Raw genomic sequence first — 19,912 nt, forward strand, 5'->3', positions numbered from 1 at the left:
TTTTTACGTTCCCAGATTTGACCTGTCGAAAACAATGAAAAATTCGACGCCAATTTAACCTTTCGGTTTGTCGAATTTTATGAAATTTGACGGCCCATGGCCATCAAACTTGGGCTTTTTTCACATTGTGTGTTGTTTTCTTTTTTCCTAGTCAAGGAGGTGAAATTTTTGTTGATCAAAATTAATGCACGTAAATGATGAGGATACCACATGACAACAAAATTCTCACAATAGGCAAACCAATATTGTAGACACCCCCTTTTGCACTTGCTTAATTGAACAACTTGTCAATCCGACTGCAATTGTTCTTTGATGATAGGCAAGTATTTTAAGAGATTTTATTTGTCTTTGGATATTTTCTAGAGCCTTGATGAGATATTCTACACTTAAAATAGGCATAAAGGCTGCACAACGTTAGGAAAACAAAATTCGGGACATAAAGATCACCATTTTATTTCTAAAAGATGCTTTACATGGAAAATTACAAATTTCAAAAAAAATTTAAAAATACACTTGACATTATAACATTTTTATAAACCACGTTACGCCTAGGAAATTCTTTTTTCCGATCGGTAAGCTGAGGCTATAAAAGGCCCCACCCTGATTTATTAAAAGCTGATAATGTCATATGTAATAAGCATTGATATCCTCCAGGAGGATATGGTATAAATCCACCACAGGAACATTTAAATAATCTAAAATACAGAATTGTGCATTCAAAGCTCCTCTTCTTGCTAACCAATCAGCTGCTTTATTTGTTTCTATCCAAATAAATTCTATAGTAGTTGAATAAAACCACCGCAATGAACTTCTAATATCTCTGGTAATGCTAATCAATTTCCAAGGCGTACTCCATTCCTCCTTAATACAATTAACAACCACTAATGAATCTGAATTCATGATTACATCCGTATGCCCCTGCATTCTAAGTTGTAAGCCTTTGAGAATTGATCTCCCCATACCAGCCGTCCTCATCTCTCCCTTATTATTTCTTGCAATAAAACTGATTCCAGCCCCTATTTCTGACATTGACCAATCAGTATTCAGTTTGATAACTCCCATTGGAGGCAGTAGCCATCGAATGACCAAGCTTTCTTTGACTTTAAGTGTTCCTTGACATAACAATAGCTTGATCAATTTCAGCATTTTAGAATTCGATGTCGTAATGCATTCAACCCTACTGCACATATCTGTGATGATTAGTTGACAAAGTTCCAGCCCATTCATCTCTTTTTCATCAAAGTATATGATACAAGGTAGAACAGAGCATAAGGCTGAGAATGGTATAAATCGGTTTACTTTCGATGGACCTAATTTCCTCTTCAATGCTTCCTATTGTTTCTCTCTCTATCGCAGCCCAATTCAGCACCTTCTTCCAGCAATTACTACTATATCTGGATCTAAAAATATAAGTGCTCATTATCCTCCCCATCCATTTAACACAATACACATCTAGAGACCAGCACTAAACCTCTCTTCCTTAAATTCTCGACTGTTAGCAGACTTCGTTGCATCACAAGCCATGCTATAAAAGAATGCTGAGGTATTCTCCACTTATTCCAAAGAACTTTGTATCACGTCACCTCTATATCATGGACTCTAATCACATTCCATGCAGACCTTTGTATCACTTCAACTAAATCTGCAATTTCTGTCAGTCTTATATCATCTCTCATTAGACCTTTCCAACATTCGTTTCCTGCAAAATCAGATACCATAGCATTTAGATTACTATTCATTCGAAAAGCAGACCATCTTCCAAATTGATCGACTAACGCTCCTCCTTCTAACTAAGGATCAATCCAAAAAGATGTTTTCGAACCATCTCCCTCTAAAAATCGAATATGATTTGTAGTAATCTCTCGAACTTTCAAAATACCTCTCCAAGCCCAAGAAGCATCATTCGAAGGATTACATCTCCAAATATTACCGTGTGAGACATATCTCCTTCTCATCCAAGCACTCTGAAGACTATTAGGCCTAGGAAATTCTTTCTGAGGTATGAAATGAAAAATGGAATCTAAGTAAACCATTCAACAAATAATTAAAGAAGCCTTGGAAACCACATTACCCCTAGGAAATTCTTTCTGACGTATGAAATGGCAATATGGAATCAAAATAAACCATTATGCAGATTTTCACCAAATTTGAAAAAATTACCAAAATGCCTTTGTAAAGCCTTCACCAATTTCACATCGAAAAATTTAAACTAGCATGTTTGATGAATTCCTTACACAAATTTATTTCCAAAACATCCCAATGTTCGATGAATTCCTTACACAAATTTATTTCCAAAACATCCCAATGTTCAATGAATTCCTTGCCCCATTGGCTGGTGCATTTAAGTGAAGGTCCACCAAAAAAATTAATTAACTAAAACTCTCATAAAAGATTCATAATATATGGGAATCCCATGTGTTGGCTAAACAATTCACAGGGTCCTCCAAATTTGATTAAATTCTAAACAAATCATAAAAATTAAGCCTAAAAATTAGGAATCCTCATGCCTTGGCTGGTCCATTCTTATGGGGAGAGGGGTATCAAGAATTAAAAAAAAATATATAATTATTATATAACGTAAATGAAATCTAAAACAATTAAGGTTTGGCCAGTCTTGAATTAAAATCCTAATCTAAAAGATAAGCCTAATCTAAAAACACTTAAAGACAATCCTATCCTAAATTGAAAGAGATAATCCAAATATAAAAATTTAGAAATAATCCTAATACAAAACAATCTCAATCAAACATAAAATCATCAAGAAAAATCAATAAAAAAGGATCAAAACACCAAAATTCATATGCAACTTTTGAGCCTGGAAAAAACAAACAAAACCTCCACTGAATATGACCAAAACCCGAAAATCGAAGTCCCCACTCAATACACATACCCATAACATTTATTTTAAGCCAAAAAAATAAAAACCCAAGAAGGCCACTAAATTACTCGAACCGTAATCAATACTCGCAAATCTTACAAGGTATTTCTCATCGTCGAGTTTGGAATCTAGCTTGGAGGTGGACATTGGCTCAAGAACAACACACAAAATTTCTATATTCTTTATATATCTCTGAGAGAACCTACAGTTGCAATCTCCTCAGTAAGCTTTTGAAAATTTTCAATTTAGACCCTAGGTCGATTTTGCAATATAAAATCATTGGTAATGGTAGAGACTGACTTCATTGGGTGGGGTTGGTGCTTAATACCTCGTAATCTTGTAAATTGATTACTGTACCCATAATCTCTATTGCAGATCGAGTGGAATCCATTTTTCAATGTCAATTTAATTTGTAGACCTAGAACTTGGTCACAACTCACATTAAACCCCAAAAAGGGATTACACTTTCAAATATATCTCACATAAATGTTTTACGTGCCATAAATGAGATATCAACAACCACATCAAATATCCACTGGGAGATAGCTGAGATGATAAGAAGGGACTGGGTGTGCACCCCAAGTCCTGAATTTGAATCTCTATATGCCCTTCCACAAGGCTGTCTTTAAATTCCAGCATAGTACAGGGTGGAGATACGTCCAGCCAGCCAAAGCTAAAAAACAACCACATCAAACTCATTAGAAACAAATAAGTTTGGCTCATGAATAACCATAGTATTAACTAGTGTGTTACCCTCCCTAAACATTTATTGAGCCGCCCATTAGATTTGGTGTCATATGCATCAAGTTGAGTAAAAAGGATTTTCTACCTCCCACAGTAAATAACCAACCTCCAGAGCTTGGAATATTAAAAACAGTAAGACATAATCAACGATTTCTTTCCTTGTGGCCTATCCATTTAGATACCTTTCACCAGATACAGAACTAAATTTAGCCATGTTCGTAGCCTTATAGATATAAATGTTGCAAGTCTTGATCAATCAAACATGCATTCTCAATCCGAACAATGCACCCAATCCCTGCTGCAGCATGGTTTCCCAAATTTGAGTTGTCAATGTTTATTTTAATCTATCAATTTTCAGGTTTAACCAAACATCTAAACATACGAATCATCTTCTTTTTTTTTCTAAGCAAGCAAGGATTTTATGAAAGGAAAAGAAAAAGAGAGAAAATTACAATTTTCTGGTGTTTGGAAGATTCATAAAATCTCTAAAAATTACCCTTTTAGCAATAAGAGGAAGCTCAATTACAAAAGAAAAATTAGAAGAAGATTTATTGGAGGAAGAGAAAGAACGTAGCACACCTGTTGTGTTGTCTTCTTGAAAAAAATGTCGAATGCCACAGTCAATGTAGAAAAGGATAACCAAGCATTTAGCTACCACCGGCTCTAACAACGAGAAAGAAAAATGTTTACAATGCTCGACAAATTCTACCTTTCCATATTTTCGACCTTTTACAATGAATATTAAAGGTAGCTTCCTTTTAGTCATTATTTTTGAAAATTTTCAAGGGGACCTTCTTTGAGGATTTCAAGTAACATTAGTAATCCTTGGTTCTTGATGTTGTAGCATCTGTACTTTTCCTCGAGATATGAGTGAAAAGTATCTATGGTTTCGTGCACACCACCACGTCAACACAATGTCAAACGTAATGTTGTAGGAAGTCTGTATAGAACTGCTCATATCTATAGATATCTTACTAGAATAAGAAAGTTGTATCTCATGATCTATAAGAATATCATAGATGGGAGTAGTTAGTAAATATTAATTAAATAGATACTAAGAATCTTTCTTAATTTATTTTATATTTTTGTTTGATTTAGTTTTCTATATAAATGCTATTAGGGTTCATGTAACCAACCAATTTCGATAGAAATTATTTCTTCAACAACTTTTTACAAGAGAATAATGCGAACAATTCACTGACTAAGCTGCTCTTCCTTTTTTTTTTTCGCTCTCACTGCAGATTCAAGAAACCTATTATGGAACCCAAGAACACATTAAAGGACAAAGGCAAGAAGATATGGATCCCCAACCAAAAGTCCTTAACAATTTCTGAAAATGTCGTTCCGGCTGCTCGAAAAGATGCTCAACCTGGAAAGTTAAAAGATGTTATGGTGGAGAAATCATCTTCAGATTTTGGCAAAGATTTGCCAGCTACATGTTGCTGAAGGGTCACATGTTATGACTGAGGTGGAGCATCACGTGGTCCCTTCGATACAGCTGGTTGTTCACATCAATTTCAAGCCGAATCTCGAGGGGCAGAATAAGAAGATAATCTATACAACTGGCCCTTCAAAGATTGTTTCAGCTAATGAACCAATGCCTGTAGATTCAAGAAACCTAGTTCATCAAGTACTCAAGATGCTCAAATTATTGAAGTTTATAATTCCGAAGAGGAAGAAGAACATCTTGCTAGTAAATCTAACTCAGAACAAAAAATGAAGGTTGAAGAAACGAAGAAAGTTCATAACAAACGTACCTGGGAGCATTTGGGTCCTCCACTTAAAACCAGGTCTCAACGCCCATTGGATGAAGATTTTCATCCATAATCATCATGAATTCAGCTCTAATCAGGAATATTAAAGGTATGATGAAAACTTCCCCTTCCTATGATCCTGTTTGCATAGTTTACCTAGAATTTATTTCTAGACGAGCAAAATCAGTAGAATAGGACAAGTTTAAATAGAATTTGAGGCCTAATCAATATTTACAAAACATTCCTACAGTATACCACATTATGGAAAGATTATAAAAAGAAAATAATTTACAAAAAAGAACATCAATTTTAAAAGGAAGGTTTCCTTTTGAAATCATTATATTGTAATTGCAAAAGGAACTTTCCTTCAATGTGGTGGGGGAGATTTATTATAACAAGAAACCATGTCTCCTAAGGAACCTTTGCTTGAAGTTGTCCTGATGTAATCTCTCAATAAGGCAAGAGAGAACATTTGAGGATATTGGAGAATGTGCTCCGTGAGATCATGAACTTCCATGTTGGCCATAGATGAGTGAGCCCCTTGCCACCCCAAGCATCAAATGGAAGATGATTAAGCCCAAATCAATACTGTTGTGCGGAAGTGTAATAAGAGTAAAAACAAAGAAGGAAAGAACAAACACAAGAACACAAGATTTACGTGGTTGGGCAAATTGCCTAGGTCCACGGAGGAGAGGGAGAAAAATCCACTATGAATGATAAAGATTATAGACTCTGTCTGAGCCCATACTTCTTTGGGGAGAAACCCCTTTTAATACTGCCTTACCTCTTGCTGTCCAAACCCAATAAGAATACTAGATATCTCACAAAAAAGATTTTGGCTCGCCTTTGGGAGGTCCAATGCAGTTCAAAGTTTTTACTATGTGGCTGGGCATTCCGGGCTTTCCAGAGATTGTTGACCAAGCTCAATGCTTGAAGTAACTTCAAAACTGAGAGCTGGTAAAGCATCCATTAAATACTAGAACAAGTATTCCTTTGGAAGAATTAATCAGAGGACTGAGATGGATTGTTGGAAGCTCCAAGACATCCAAGCTCAAATTCAAGCTTGGCCCCTTGATCCCGACTTAGTTATTGTAGAAAGGAAAGCCATCTTAGACTCTAACAAAGAGATGGATCTGGAAGACAAATTTGTCAAGAAAAAATCTAGATTTGAAAGGTTAAAAGAAGGGGATATGAACACTCATTTTTTCTGTGCCATAATTGCCTCCAACGTGGCAAGGAATGGAATAGTGGAGCTGATTGACTTGGTGGGAAATCTTTTAAAGGATGAAATTTCTATGGGTATTTGAGTTCATTCTAGGCATCCTTGCCCAAATCTTCCTATAAGGAGAAGATTATCCTCAGAGCAAAGTGAGATGGTTGGCCAACCTATTACCAAAGAAGAGATCAAAGTAGTTATTTTTACAACTCCCAAGAATAAATTCCCTGGCCTAGACAGATTCGGAGTGGAGTCTTTATTGCTAGCTTTTTGGGAATCATAAAGGAAGACATCCAAAAAACAGTCCTAGACAATTTCTCTCATGAGAAGATTTTAAAAGAAGTAAACACTGTAATTTTCTTGGTCCCCAAAGTTCCTAATGCCTATATATTAGAGCATTTCAGACCCATATCCCATTGCAACTTTCTTTATAAAGTCATACCAAAAATGCTAGCTAAGATAATTATATTTCTCGATGCCTTCCTTCCATCATTAGTCTAGCCTAGCTATAGAGAGGAAAGAGTAATGCTAAGAGAAAGCACTTTGACAGTGTTCGATGGGATTTTCTTGAATCTCTTCTTATTCATGTAGGTTGCCTCAGAATTTGGGTTTCATGAGCCATGGAGTGTGTTTCCATGCTGAAGTTTTCAATTCTCCTAAGTGGGTCATGCCATGGATTTTTCTCTAGTGAATGCCAAGTCAATCCGTTATCCCCCTTAATCTTGTCCTCACTGTGGAACGTCTCTTTTACCTTGACAATGATACATTTAAAATCATTATGAGGGCTACTACATACAATAAATACACAAGGACTGATTTTTGGTGCAAGTTTTTGTGGAGAGAAGTCTCAAAGGTAAGAAAATCATAGGCATCCAAAGATTTGAAACATATAATAAGAAGGATTCTTACCATATAGAAGAAAGTATGGAGATGAGTGTTAGAGAATTGTGGTTGGAAACTGATTAATGATGTTGACTAGAGGCAAAGGTTTGTACCCATAGGCAAGTTGGGCAATGCCTACAAAATAAAAGAGTGAGACATTCTGATTATGTGACAATGTTTAAACTCAGCAACCCATTTTGAGTTTGGGTGTGGAGACAATAGATTCGTCTTAGGATACCACAATTTGGCAATTGTGTTAAAGACTTCTTTTTTCGAGAACTCTTGAGCACATCACATTGGAAGGAATTTTTTTATCAGATTGATTTTCGACAAGATTTTGAATTTGTAGGAATATTTATTAAAAAAAAAAGTTTTGATTTGAGTTTCATTGAGTAAAACCATGTATATCTAGTCATGAATGAAAATGATATAGTTTTAATAACCAGATGGAAATAAGATGGATGAAGGATCCAGATGTTCAGATGGGCTACTTTTGTCCAATGTAACAAATAGAATAGGCATATTTATAAAGACAATCATAAATTTGAATGGTCCTATTTTTATTTATTGATTCAAAGACATTAGTAGAGGTATTTCTGAAACCTTGATGTCATAGGATTGAAAGAAAAAGCGTGGAGAGAAGGAACTGATTGATCTAAGAGACTGATTTTTTTTACTATCCATTCCCAACTCTTTCTCCATTACCTATTCCAGTATGACAAAACAAGAAACAGAAAACAAACAAACAATATTGTCTTGGGTTACTCTATGCAAATAATAGCATTCTTGGAAATATGAGAATAAGGTGATACACCTGCTAGCCCAAGCCTTTGAATCATATAATTTTGAATTTGGAGGGAAACCAATAGACAAACTGACTATTTAACTCATTTGGGCTCATTGGATAGGAATTTATTTGTTATTGAGGAATCTAGCACTACGTGAAAACTGGAAAATTCGACAGAAAAAATTGATGGGCCAAGGCTTATGAATTTTAGAAACTGAATTTTGACGGTCTAGAACCGTCGAAATTCTTGATGTTCCCAGATTTGACGGCTTAGAGCTGTCGAATTTCTCTCATCCTTCATTAATTTGAAAATTTTGGCCCGTCGAAAAAAAAAATTGACAGTGAAAAGTTCGATGCCAATTTGACCTCTTGGTCTGTCAAATTTGGGCTTTTTTCACATTGGTGATAGTAGTATTCCTGAAGAGCTTGTGAGAATAATCATTCATGATGTAATCTGTTACTCCACTCGTGAGTAGTTTTTTTTAATAAAAGAGTGTGTGTGTGTGTGAGGGGGCGAGGCTTTAGATGCTAGCTTGACCGATCTAAAGAAGATAAGTATAGAAGAACCTTTACGAACATCATAAGCCTAACGTCAAGGATTTGGTTGGCTGAATAAATTTTGTTCCTCCATTCTTCTATCCAAACCCAAAGCTTTTGTTGTTAAAAGTGTGTTTCCTCTATTCATATCTCAGTAATTCAAAATCAATAAGCTTTATACTCTATTCTTCTCTTGTAGTAGACTGTTTTCTCCTCCTTGATTTTTTTCTTTTTTAAATCTTTTAAATTGTCCATTGCTTCTTTTTTACTTGTTTTATATTTACTATTTCTAATTTTGATATCATATTTCCAACATGAGATACATCGTAGCATCACTAGTACTCTTGTTGGTTGTTATGGGGTAAAGATCTAGATTTATATGATCAGAAAAGTTCTAGTTGTCAATTGATAATTCTAAATAAAGTTAAATAAATCAATTAATATTTTCAGAATTAGATAGGATGTATTATCTTTTCATTTTCATATTTTTGATTTTATATAAACGGGTTAAATACCATCACTTAGCTTAAGTGGTAGGATGCATTAACTTGGTCTCAAGTTCAAGTCTTGTTAAAGCATTTTACAGGCCTAATACAAATCACCTTGCTTGCTTAGCAAAAATATATATATATATATATATATAAACCGGTTAAATGCTCTCTAAACAGAGTCAATGCTCAGGTTGTATCAACTACATTGTATTATTTTACCTTATTTTATGAAGTAAATATATACATCTTTGCTTTTATAAGTTTGTGATTACAATTACGATTACGTACATATTATATGCAAAATTTCTATGCTTCTGAAAATGTATAATGCAATGGCCAACTCAAAAACTATGTTAATATATAAGTTATTGAAACTAATATAATTTATTTATTTATTTATTGATAAGCTGGAGTTAAAGGGACCCCACCCTAGAAACACTACTAACGAGTGTAAATACAAGTTAAATCTTCCTCTACAATTCTCACTAGATCTTGAGGAACATTGCACAAATCTTCAAAAAAAAAAAAAAAAACTATCCAAATAGGACCCCAATTTCGTTAAATAATCCGCTACCTGATTTGTTTCTCTCAAAAAGAATTCAAAGGAATAATCAACAAAGAATTGGACCTATTCAGAAATTTCTTGCAATGTTTTACAATACTTCCATGAAGGATCGATTTCATGCTTGATGCATTTTGATCAGGGTCAAGAAAGTCATTTCTAAAGCCTTAATTACATATACTTTATCAGTAAATTATACACTAAACCCTTTAATTGCATATAGTTCATTATTAGTCCATAATAATTCGTGTTTTCCATTTAATTATGTAATTCGTAACTAATTACTACTATTTACGTGTAACAGGAATTATTCGTGAAGTGTCAAAACGAATCAAGAAAATCCAAAGTTACCACTATAATCCAAAATCCAAAAGAAGATCGTGGATCAAAAGTCAAATCAATTGACCAAAATTTCACAACGGCGCCATGGTTAACTGCGGCGGTGCTATCAATTAAGAAGGTCAAACCTTTAGATTTGTATTGAAGTTTGACGACTGAAAAACATTCGTATTGAAATAGGACTTTGGTATTTTTGTAATCACGGAGTGTCTCCGAAACCCTAATTACTCAAGAAACCCTAATCTGATCTCTCTATAAATAGAAGACCAGACCAAAGGGCATCTTATCTTTGGAAGGATACCTCATCTCCCTGAAGATCAACTTCTATTCTTTTAGTTTAGGTTTTTATTTTATTTTCTTTTTGAGTTTTATGAAAGTTGTAAGGAGACTATGTTGGTTTCAAGTCAAGTAATAAAGATAACTTATTTCTCTCATCTCTTTTCTTTTTCCTAATTTTCTTTACTTTATTTTTGCTTTATTGTTCTTGCGATGATTGTTAGCTAAATCTCTGTTAGATCGATTGAGGAAGCCGGAGCAAGATTTGTCAGTGTTTTGATTGTTCTCGAAATTATTTCATAGTTTTATTGTGATAATGTTAGGTTTGTATTATTAGATTAACTTTTGAATGTTTCTCAAAGTTATGATGTTTTTCTCTTTGATAAGTTCAAGAAGAATCATACTTTACAGAGAACAGTTAATGTTTATCTAATAATCTCGACCTGAGTTATTGAAATAACGTAGGTTTTTATTATTAGGTTGAATATTAAATGTTTCACATAGTTTTAATGATTTCTTTCTTTGATAAGTTCAAAAAGAATCATGCCTCACAGAGAACAGTTAATGTTTATCTAATAATTTTTACCTAAATTATTGCATACTTTTGATTTCATTTATATTTTAACTGCTTGATTTTCCGATCCACAAACATTAGTTTTGTTTAGTGGATCGAGATAAAAAGAGAATCAGAATTCATTGATAAAACTTGTGAAGGTGGATCCAATTAATCTATACTTCTTTATCGTATTTATTTTTCTTAGTTTTTATTTCAGTAGTTTATTTTAGATAAATCCCTTTCAAAAATTATTTTTAATCGTTGGGAACAACGGTGTAATCCATTATTATTTATATATTGAAATCTGATTCGATTTTCTATAGATCAAAATTTTTATTTTAGAAAAATCCAAAAAAAATACTGTTGGATTCTTGAAGTCAACACGAACAAAACCTTAAAATTTGAGTCAGTTTCATCAAAATTGTTCCATGCCGCCTAGGTCAACTGTGGCGTCGTGGTCAAACCTCGAGATTTTCACTTCAAATTTTTGTAAAATTTTTCTTCAGACTTCTGGATTTCAATGAACATATAATTTTTCTGGAATTCTAACTTTAATTTGTCTTATGTTTTCAGCCAAAAGATTCGACAAGGAACAACGTGGTTGAAAATTTTTATTCCACCACCCGGATTTGATTCTTTGACAAAGAGTAAGAATTTATTTATTTTTTATTTTAAAGTAGAGCTACAGTAGGAATTTATTTTTTTAGAAGATTTTAATTTATTTTAATTTTAATTATTCCGAGAAGGCTCGGATTGTAATAGAATTAAGGAGGACGTAACTGTCACGGCTCCTTGGGTTCGTACACCGAGTTTGGTGTCAGTAGCCCGAGTCGACTCAACTCGATCAACGTCCGTCTAGAACGGGAGGTAAAACTCTAAACCCCCACGCATTCCTTGCAAGTGGGTTTCTGTATTGAATTTGAGTGAGTTAACTGCACACTTCTGATTGCACAATAGTAAAAAGGACACCCTTACGAGGATGACACAAACAAGATAAGAATCGAATTTCATCACCACATTCTTGCCCTATTAGGAAATTAATTTACACAAGCCTAACTTTAATTAAAATCTGATTAGACTTGACCATAGGTCCCATCGAGCTCAATAGGCAAAGCTAGCGAGAGTTGCACCAATTGCACTTCTTGATCGAAGTCAGTGCCTAAGTACAATCCTGCCCCACTGTACCCTACTATACGAGGGGGATAGACTACGTCTATTCTAGACGAAGAAGTGATTTAAAAGTGCCTTTGCTCAGCATTGTGCACCACCTTTCATCTAGGGATTAAACTAGCTGATTTCAATTTCAGAGTATTGGGTTGGAGGCACAAGTTATTCCTTCGAAACAGTTAGGAGTTGTCTAGTTTAATAGGAACTCATAACGCACGTGTGAATTTCTCCCTATTTTCTGTGCAAGTCCATAATGCATATAAAGTAGATACATAACCTTAAGCAAACTTTGCATCATCATGGAGTTTAGGAAAGAATCGTGGATCCCATGCATTCAATGTAATAATTGTGGTCATTATATCAAGTATTGTTCGAATCTACCCATGATCCGTAATTCTCAAAATTCTTATTGGATGCCGACACCTACTTCGTTCAATCAACTATATCACGTAGACAATTGGTTTCCATCAGATTCCATACCTTGTTAGAACGAGTTCACTCAGGATAGTTACCAAGGTAACCATGAGAATTTTTATATGCACGACACCTCACATATAAATCCAACCATAATTCCCCAACAATCCTATGATTCTCAACGATTCTTCGATTATAGAGTTACAGAGCCTGAGTCAACACCCATTCTCTCATATTTGTCTCCTCCTCCAACTTCTTCATTAGAGTCCATGATGACTGAGTTCCTAATTCGACAATGACAGTCCTTACAACAGTTCTAAGACATTAATCAAGCCTTCGTTAATCACCAACAATGACATCTCAACCAAATACAACAACTCCAAGGCATTAATCAAGCCTTAGTCGAAATTGAGACTCAGTTGAGTCATCCTGAACTATCGTTAGAAGAAGGACAAATTGATCAATTTCAAACTGAGGATATCTCAATCTCAAATCCGCTATTTTTTCAAAATTACCTTAGTAACTAGTTCCAATCTTTTGAGGATTTTGATGATTGTCCATTAATAATTGATAACCCCATCTCAATTGAAGTTCGAACTCAAACCAATGAGGTTATAGTTCCAACTAAAATAATGATGGAAATCCAACTAGGTCAGCTTAGTGTGCCTTTAGAAAAAATAAAAAATTATCAGATTTCAAATGAGATAGTCCCTGAAAGTCAAGTTGTGTTTCAAATTCCCAATAAGCAAGTTGATTGTACAAATTTAGCTAAGGAAAGTGATCCACCATCAGATGAGCCTGTTGTTGACTTAGAGCCAAGGATGAACTCTAATTTGTCAGTCACACCAATTCCAACCACCATCAGTCCAACTTCGTATCCCATCCAACTTACCATTTCGCAAGATTGTAAAGACCCTTCCTGTCTTACAACTTCCATTCTCTTTGGGAATATGTTAGATGAAAACTGTTTAGAAAAGGTGATGACACTCAAAACTGAGGACAAACGAGGGATGTTGATCATTTTACAAAATCGGTCCCGTGTCCTAACGATGATCAAAATCTATTTGCTTATTATTTGGGGTGGTAAGTCAATCGTGCCTATCATTTGGGGTGAAAAATCGATAGTTGTGATTGTCAAATTAGATGTTAGAAAATTTTTTAGAAATCAGACTTTTTGATAGGTCCAGCTGAAGACATTAAACTTAGCGCTGCTTGGGAGACAACCCATGTGTTTTTATTTTTGAATAGTGTAGTTAGGATTTCCTTCTTTAGATTAAAATATTTTTAATTTCTTAGTTAGGTTGTTTTTCTATTTTATGCAAAAAAATTACTTTGAAAATTATCATTGTTATAACTTTTATTCTTTCCAGATCAGTTATAATAAAAGTTTGCACATTAATGCCCAATCCGTTGGAGGTATGATCTAACATTTTTCTCTTTCCTAACTGCTTGCATATTGAGGACAATATGTCATTTAGGTTTGGGGGTATTAGGTTAGCTCACAATTGTATTGTATTTTATTGTTAGTTTAGTTTCATATTTTCAGAAAAAAAAAATTGAAAAAAAAAATATATTTAGCATTTTTGAAATATTTTCTTCAAACTTTTTATATGTACTGTTTACATATGAATTTCAAATTTCAGGCTCATGTCCTCATTTTTTATCATAAGTTTTTGTTGGTATTCCTCATAAAGAAAATCAAAAGAATATTTTGAAAAATTCACGACACTTCTGATTAAGTAAAAATAAGATTTTATGGAACAAGTGTTGACCCTCTTATCTGTCTAGAGTGTTAGGGGAAATCTGGTTGACTGGCTAGAAGAAAAATAGAACTGGAGATAATATGATTTGGACAGCAACCATAGGATTTGACTAGGTACCATGAAAAGGACTACCTACTTTTTGTATAAAGAACACCAGAAAAATGATGAAGTGTGAAGAAGTTGAAAAATAAATTAGAAAAGTGGTGAAGTTGAGAAAAGAAAAAATAGAAATATATGAAAAAAATCAAATCAAACGAAAAATGCTTGAGCTGAAAAAGTACAAAAAGAAAAGAGTTCAATGTGGCCAAATAAAGTAGTTTGAGTAAGGTGAAAGCCATCAATGGTAAAAATGTGAGTAAATTGGAATATCACAGATAAAATCCCTTAGAGGTTTTAAAGTGAACATCCATACCTCTCACAATCCCAAACAGGATGCTTAGTTTCGAGTTAGAACCGAGGAAGAACCGACCATTCTTAGCAGTTAGGAGGTGAAATCTTGTTCCTACAAAAGACGTTATTTTTTAAAGAAAAATCAGAAAAATTGCACGAGCACTTAAGTTATCTTTCAAATTTTCTAAACTAAGGAGTGAAAACTAGAACTTTGCTTAAACGTATGGACCTTTGATTGATTTGTGAAATATCGTTATGTTTGCCATACATCCATTGAGTTTGATTTTGATATTTTTATAAAGTGTTAAAATTTTGTGGATATATTCACTATAAACCTTCACGAGTCAAACTCATCCACTAGGGGTAACTTAGGGGTTTAAGGGTTTGCTGCATTCGCTAAATGCAGTTGTGAAACCTACGAAAATGATTTGTAACTTAATTTTTATTTTATTTTTTACTTGGGACTAGCAAAATCTAAGTTTGAAGGTGTGATCAGGGTCTAGAAAGTCATTTCTAGAGCCCTAATTACATATACTTTATCAGTAAATTATACACTAAACCTTCTAATTGCATATAGTTCATTGTTTATCCATAATAATTCGTGTTTTTCATTTAATTATGTAATTCATAACTAATTACTGTTATTTACGTGTAATAGAAATTATTCGTGAAGTGTCAAAACGAATCAGGAAAATCCGAAGTTACCACTGTAATCCAGAATCCAAAAGAAGATCGTGGATCAAAAGTCAAATCAATTGACCAAAACTTCCTGGCGGTGCCATGGTCAACTACTGCGGCGCGGTCAATTAAGAAAATCAAACCTCTAGATTTGTACTGAAGCTTGGCAGTTAAAAGACATTCGTATTGAAATAAGACTTTGGTATTTTTGTAATCATGGAGTGTCTTCGAAATCTTAATTACCCAAGAAATCCTAATCTGATCTCTCTATAAATAGAAGACCAGACCAAAGGGCATCTCATCTTTGGAAGGATACCTCATCTCCCTAGAGATTAACTTCTATTCTTTTAGTTTAGGTTTTTATTTTATTTTCTTTATGAGTTTTATGAAAGTTGTAAGAAGGCTCTGTCGGTTTTGAGTCAAGCAATAAAGATTACTTCTTTCTCTCATTTCTCTTCTCTTTCCTTATTTTCTATACTTTATTTTTACTTTATTGTTCTTGCGATGATTGTTGGCTAAATTTTCGTTAGATCGTTTGAAGAAGCCGGAGCAAGATTTGTCAGTGTTTTGATTATTCTCGAAATTGCTTCATAGTTTTATTGTGATAATGTTAGGTTTGTATTATTAGATTACTCAAAGTTCTGATATTTCTTTCTTTGATAACTTCAAGAAGAACCATGTTTTACAGAGAACCGTCAATGTTTATCTAACAATCTTTACCTAAATTATTGCATACTTTTGATCTCATTTATATTTTAACTGCTTGATTTTTCAATACACAAACATTAGCTTTGTTTAGTGGATCGAGATAAAAAGAGAATTAGAATTCACTGATAAAACTTGTGAAGGTGGATCCAATTGATCTATACTTCTTTATCGTATTTATTTTTCTTTTTTCTTATTTTTTATTTCAATGGTTTATTTTAGATAAATCCCTTTCAAAAATTATTTTTAATCATTTTCTGAAAACTTGAATTGGCATAGAAGAAATATATTTTGGATTAACGTTGTCTCTGTGGTTCGACCCTTGCTTGGCAAGGTTTTCTTTTGTTCTTTATTTTATTATCATTTACAGTTCGAACACATTTGACTGAATATAAAGAATCTGATATAATTATGTATGCATGCATAATTTTGTGTTAGTTTGGGATTTTTAATCAAAATTGCATAGATACTAACTAATTGATTTATTTCACTCATGAATTTACAGTGCCAATTATCATTCATGGGGATGATCACTCACTCAACCATGTCTGATTGGTTAATCAAAAAGATATAATGTCAGGAAAATAAATCCTAGACTCTTTTCTTAAAATGGTTGATGACCATTTCTATTAATCCTTGTTGCAACTTTGAGATCTTAGTTATAAGTTATTTTCTTAATGCATGTAGAAATGCTTTTGATGCAAGTGGAACTTAATGGATTTTGAATTTCAATGAGTATGTTAATGGTTTTGGTTTGGGTTGTGTTAATGGACTATGGTTGTTCAATGACTCAAGTCTCCATTTGCTACTACCACTCTATGGATTTTTCGTCTTTGTTTGTCAAGCTAAAGTGTATCAAGTTGTCATAATCATATTTGGTTGAAGAGAAGCTATTACGGGTTTAGCATCTCAAGCCCAATATTATTGTAGTAGATGGGTCAATGATTATATATTAAGTTAAACAACCATCCGAGTTCATCTAATAGAACTATCGAATGGGTAATTTAGGAGAGATTCTTTTGCTCATAAAAAAGTCAATCCAAGATTTCAAAGAATTCTGGATGATCAAGCGCTTAAAGCCTAACAAGGGAAGTTTTGTAAAATTGTGTATGCCCCTCAATACACACCCGAGTGATTGGTGGATCAAGGATTCTCTGAAATCCCATATTGATTTTTTTGTGAGCAATTTATGTTTTTTTCTGTTTCGTTTCTTGTTTCTTTTTAATTTAGACACACCTCTCCTTGTTTTTATCTATAGAAAAACTTGGGGGGACTTTGTTTTCCGCTCTGATTTTCATTGCATTGATGTGATAGCGATAGATGTGTTTCCTTAAAATATGCGTAAAAAGCATCTACAGTTATGTGCGCACCTCTACATCAGAAATGTGAGAATCACAGTAATCCCAATGTCATCTCTACATAAGATAAAGTCATGCTGGAGTGACTTCATATCGCACTTTCTTGACATGGAGGTGTGCACAGAACCATATACTCTTTTCACTTGTATCTAGATAATAACATCTATCATTCCAACACACTTCCATGTCAGGAAAGTGTGATATGATGAGGTCAATCTTGGGGTCACTTCAGCATTATTCTTTTAGATATCCCTATGTTATCCAACCGATAACATTGACTGTGGTCTGGATTAAGTGACTAATAGAAAATGATCTAAATATCCTTTTCTTCAATCCTCTAATTAAAAACCCTTGATATTTCTCTCCCTACCCATTGTATTCAAACTCCTCAAAAACTCTATGTTTGAATATAGTAGTTATGTTGTCCAAAAAAAATTTAAAACGTAAGATATCACACTTATTTATATATAATTATTTTGACAATAACAGTTATTTTTTACCCGTGAATTAGTTAACTACATTACCCTTCTCTTTCCTTCTTATTTTATACTTTTTTTCAAGGAAAAGGCTAGCCTCAACCCATGGGTTGAAGCTCTCCACCAAGTCGACCGTTGGGATGTCAGGGATTCCTTGGGAAAGTGCGTGTTAATCCATAGAAGATAATAACTTATCTCTAGGAAATCTTTATTTTCCTAAAATCCTATATATTATGTTGATGGAGAGCCTCAACCGTGGATGGGTTGAAAAGTCCTTTTTGTTAGTTTTTGTCTTTTGAAAGTGTCCCTTCTCTTTGCTTAATTCTCTTCTGGTAGCTTCTTGCTATGGAAAAAACCATTGTTCCTCTGCTACCCATCCCTTCCGTGTTGATTGTTTAGAGTTCTATTTTTGGCTAGGCAAGTATGGGAATTTCTTTTTTTCTTATCGTGGGTATCCCCACCCTTCTCGGGTGAGACTAATCCCACGGTCACACAAGCCACTCTCATCAAAAGTCCTACGTGCAACTGGTTGAGTTGAGGGTCAATCGGATCCCGAAGGGTTGCCCCAAGAAATTCATAGCTTCGTGGGGTTTCGCACACTTGACCTACCCTTCCTGAGGAGCTTATCAAGGCTTGGCTTGCCTCTAGGCCAACCCCTTGGGGTTAAGTAAGGGAAGTTAGTGAACATTTAACCTTAGAAAGCTATTTATATCAAATGAATCCATATATACATCTCAAGAAATCTATCATGGTACTATTCATATAATTAGGTTATTCAAAAGCATTGAGATTAATATTTTTTTCATGTGTGTATTTGATAGATCGACATTTTTTAAAAATATTACAGCAACTCCAACGCACTCGGGCTCGAGCTAGGCATCCCCTCCCAACTGTTGTTTTACAAAGCTAGAGCTGAAGGAGGAACACCAACGCACTTTATATCCTGAGAACCAATTTGAAATGTTTTGGAGAGAGGGAAAGAGAAAGAGGAAGTGGCAAAAGAAGAGAGTGGAATGCTCTCTCTCTACTGTTGACGGTAAAAAAGGATGGCAGTAGGGAGCCATTTTACACTAGATGAATTTTATGTAGAATTAAAAATATATTTATTAAAATATTTGTGGAGACGATTGGAGTGCAAACTCCATGAATAGGAAAAATTGCTCTCCATAAGAAACTACCTGCCAATTATGGCTAAGCCAGCATGGCTCTTTTCATTAGAGTTGCTCTTAGACTTGCCTTCTCTCTCTATTCTTTGCATCATCAACTAGGGTTTTGTTTGATTGATGGAACATCAAGATGCCTTCAAGACTTGGTAGGATTCCTATCCATCAAAGTTTCCTAACAAACTCAATGAGGATTTCCTTTTAATTTTCAAGTAATTAGGGTTTCCTTATTATTGACAATCTTTAATATAGAATCCAATTTAAATAAAATTTCAAAATGTATTGGCCGTTAAGGTCACTCCCAAAACATGGTTTAACATTCTCACTTGACCCATCGAGCCGATTGTGATATAGAGTATTCTATTTAAAACATTATGCTTTTCTAAATAACTCATTAAAATTATTTTACACTCATGTACATGATTTTTCAAGCATTGTCCATAAATCCATTTAGTTAAAAAAAATAACATTGTATTTCATTCAGATTATTAATGTAACTAACACGTCATATGTCATTTATGTTATACTCTTTTCCTTGCACCACACCATTAATAACCCATCTTTGTATAGGCTTAATGTTGCTCCTGTACTTTGTCTTGTCAAGACATTTCTTATTATAATTAATTTATTAAAAATTTCATATCTTAAATGATATATAATTAAAAAGTACTTCTAAATAAATAATTAATATGCAAATATTTATATGTTAGTATATAGACCTAAGTTCAGGTTGGGTTGAGTTGCCGATTTCAAGACCCTGAGCTCAACTCAAATTA

At 33.9% G+C, this 19,912-nt stretch overlaps 1 long non-coding RNA gene across 3 annotated transcripts in view; it reads left to right on the forward strand.

Annotated features, from left to right (window-relative positions):
• The window catches only part of LOC147400265 (uncharacterized), a 70,510-nt gene that overhangs the window by 6,680 nt on the left and 43,918 nt on the right, over positions 1-19,912 (forward strand). The window contains exons 3-4 of one of the 3 annotated variants that reach the window (XR_015179283.1): positions 4,864-5,485; positions 15,415-15,827. This is a non-coding gene — a long non-coding RNA (uncharacterized LOC147400265). Of the gene's footprint in view, positions 1-4,863; positions 5,486-10,155; positions 10,623-15,414; positions 15,828-19,912 lie in introns of those variants that run through there. The other 2 variants (XR_015179282.1, XR_015179284.1) reach the window with 2 other exon arrangements.

This window comes from Akebia trifoliata, chromosome 6 (assembly GCF_017979445.1).
Source record: "Akebia trifoliata isolate Shusen 1 chromosome 6, ASM1797944v1, whole genome shotgun sequence".
NCBI lineage: Eukaryota > Viridiplantae > Streptophyta > Magnoliopsida > Ranunculales > Lardizabalaceae > Akebia > Akebia trifoliata.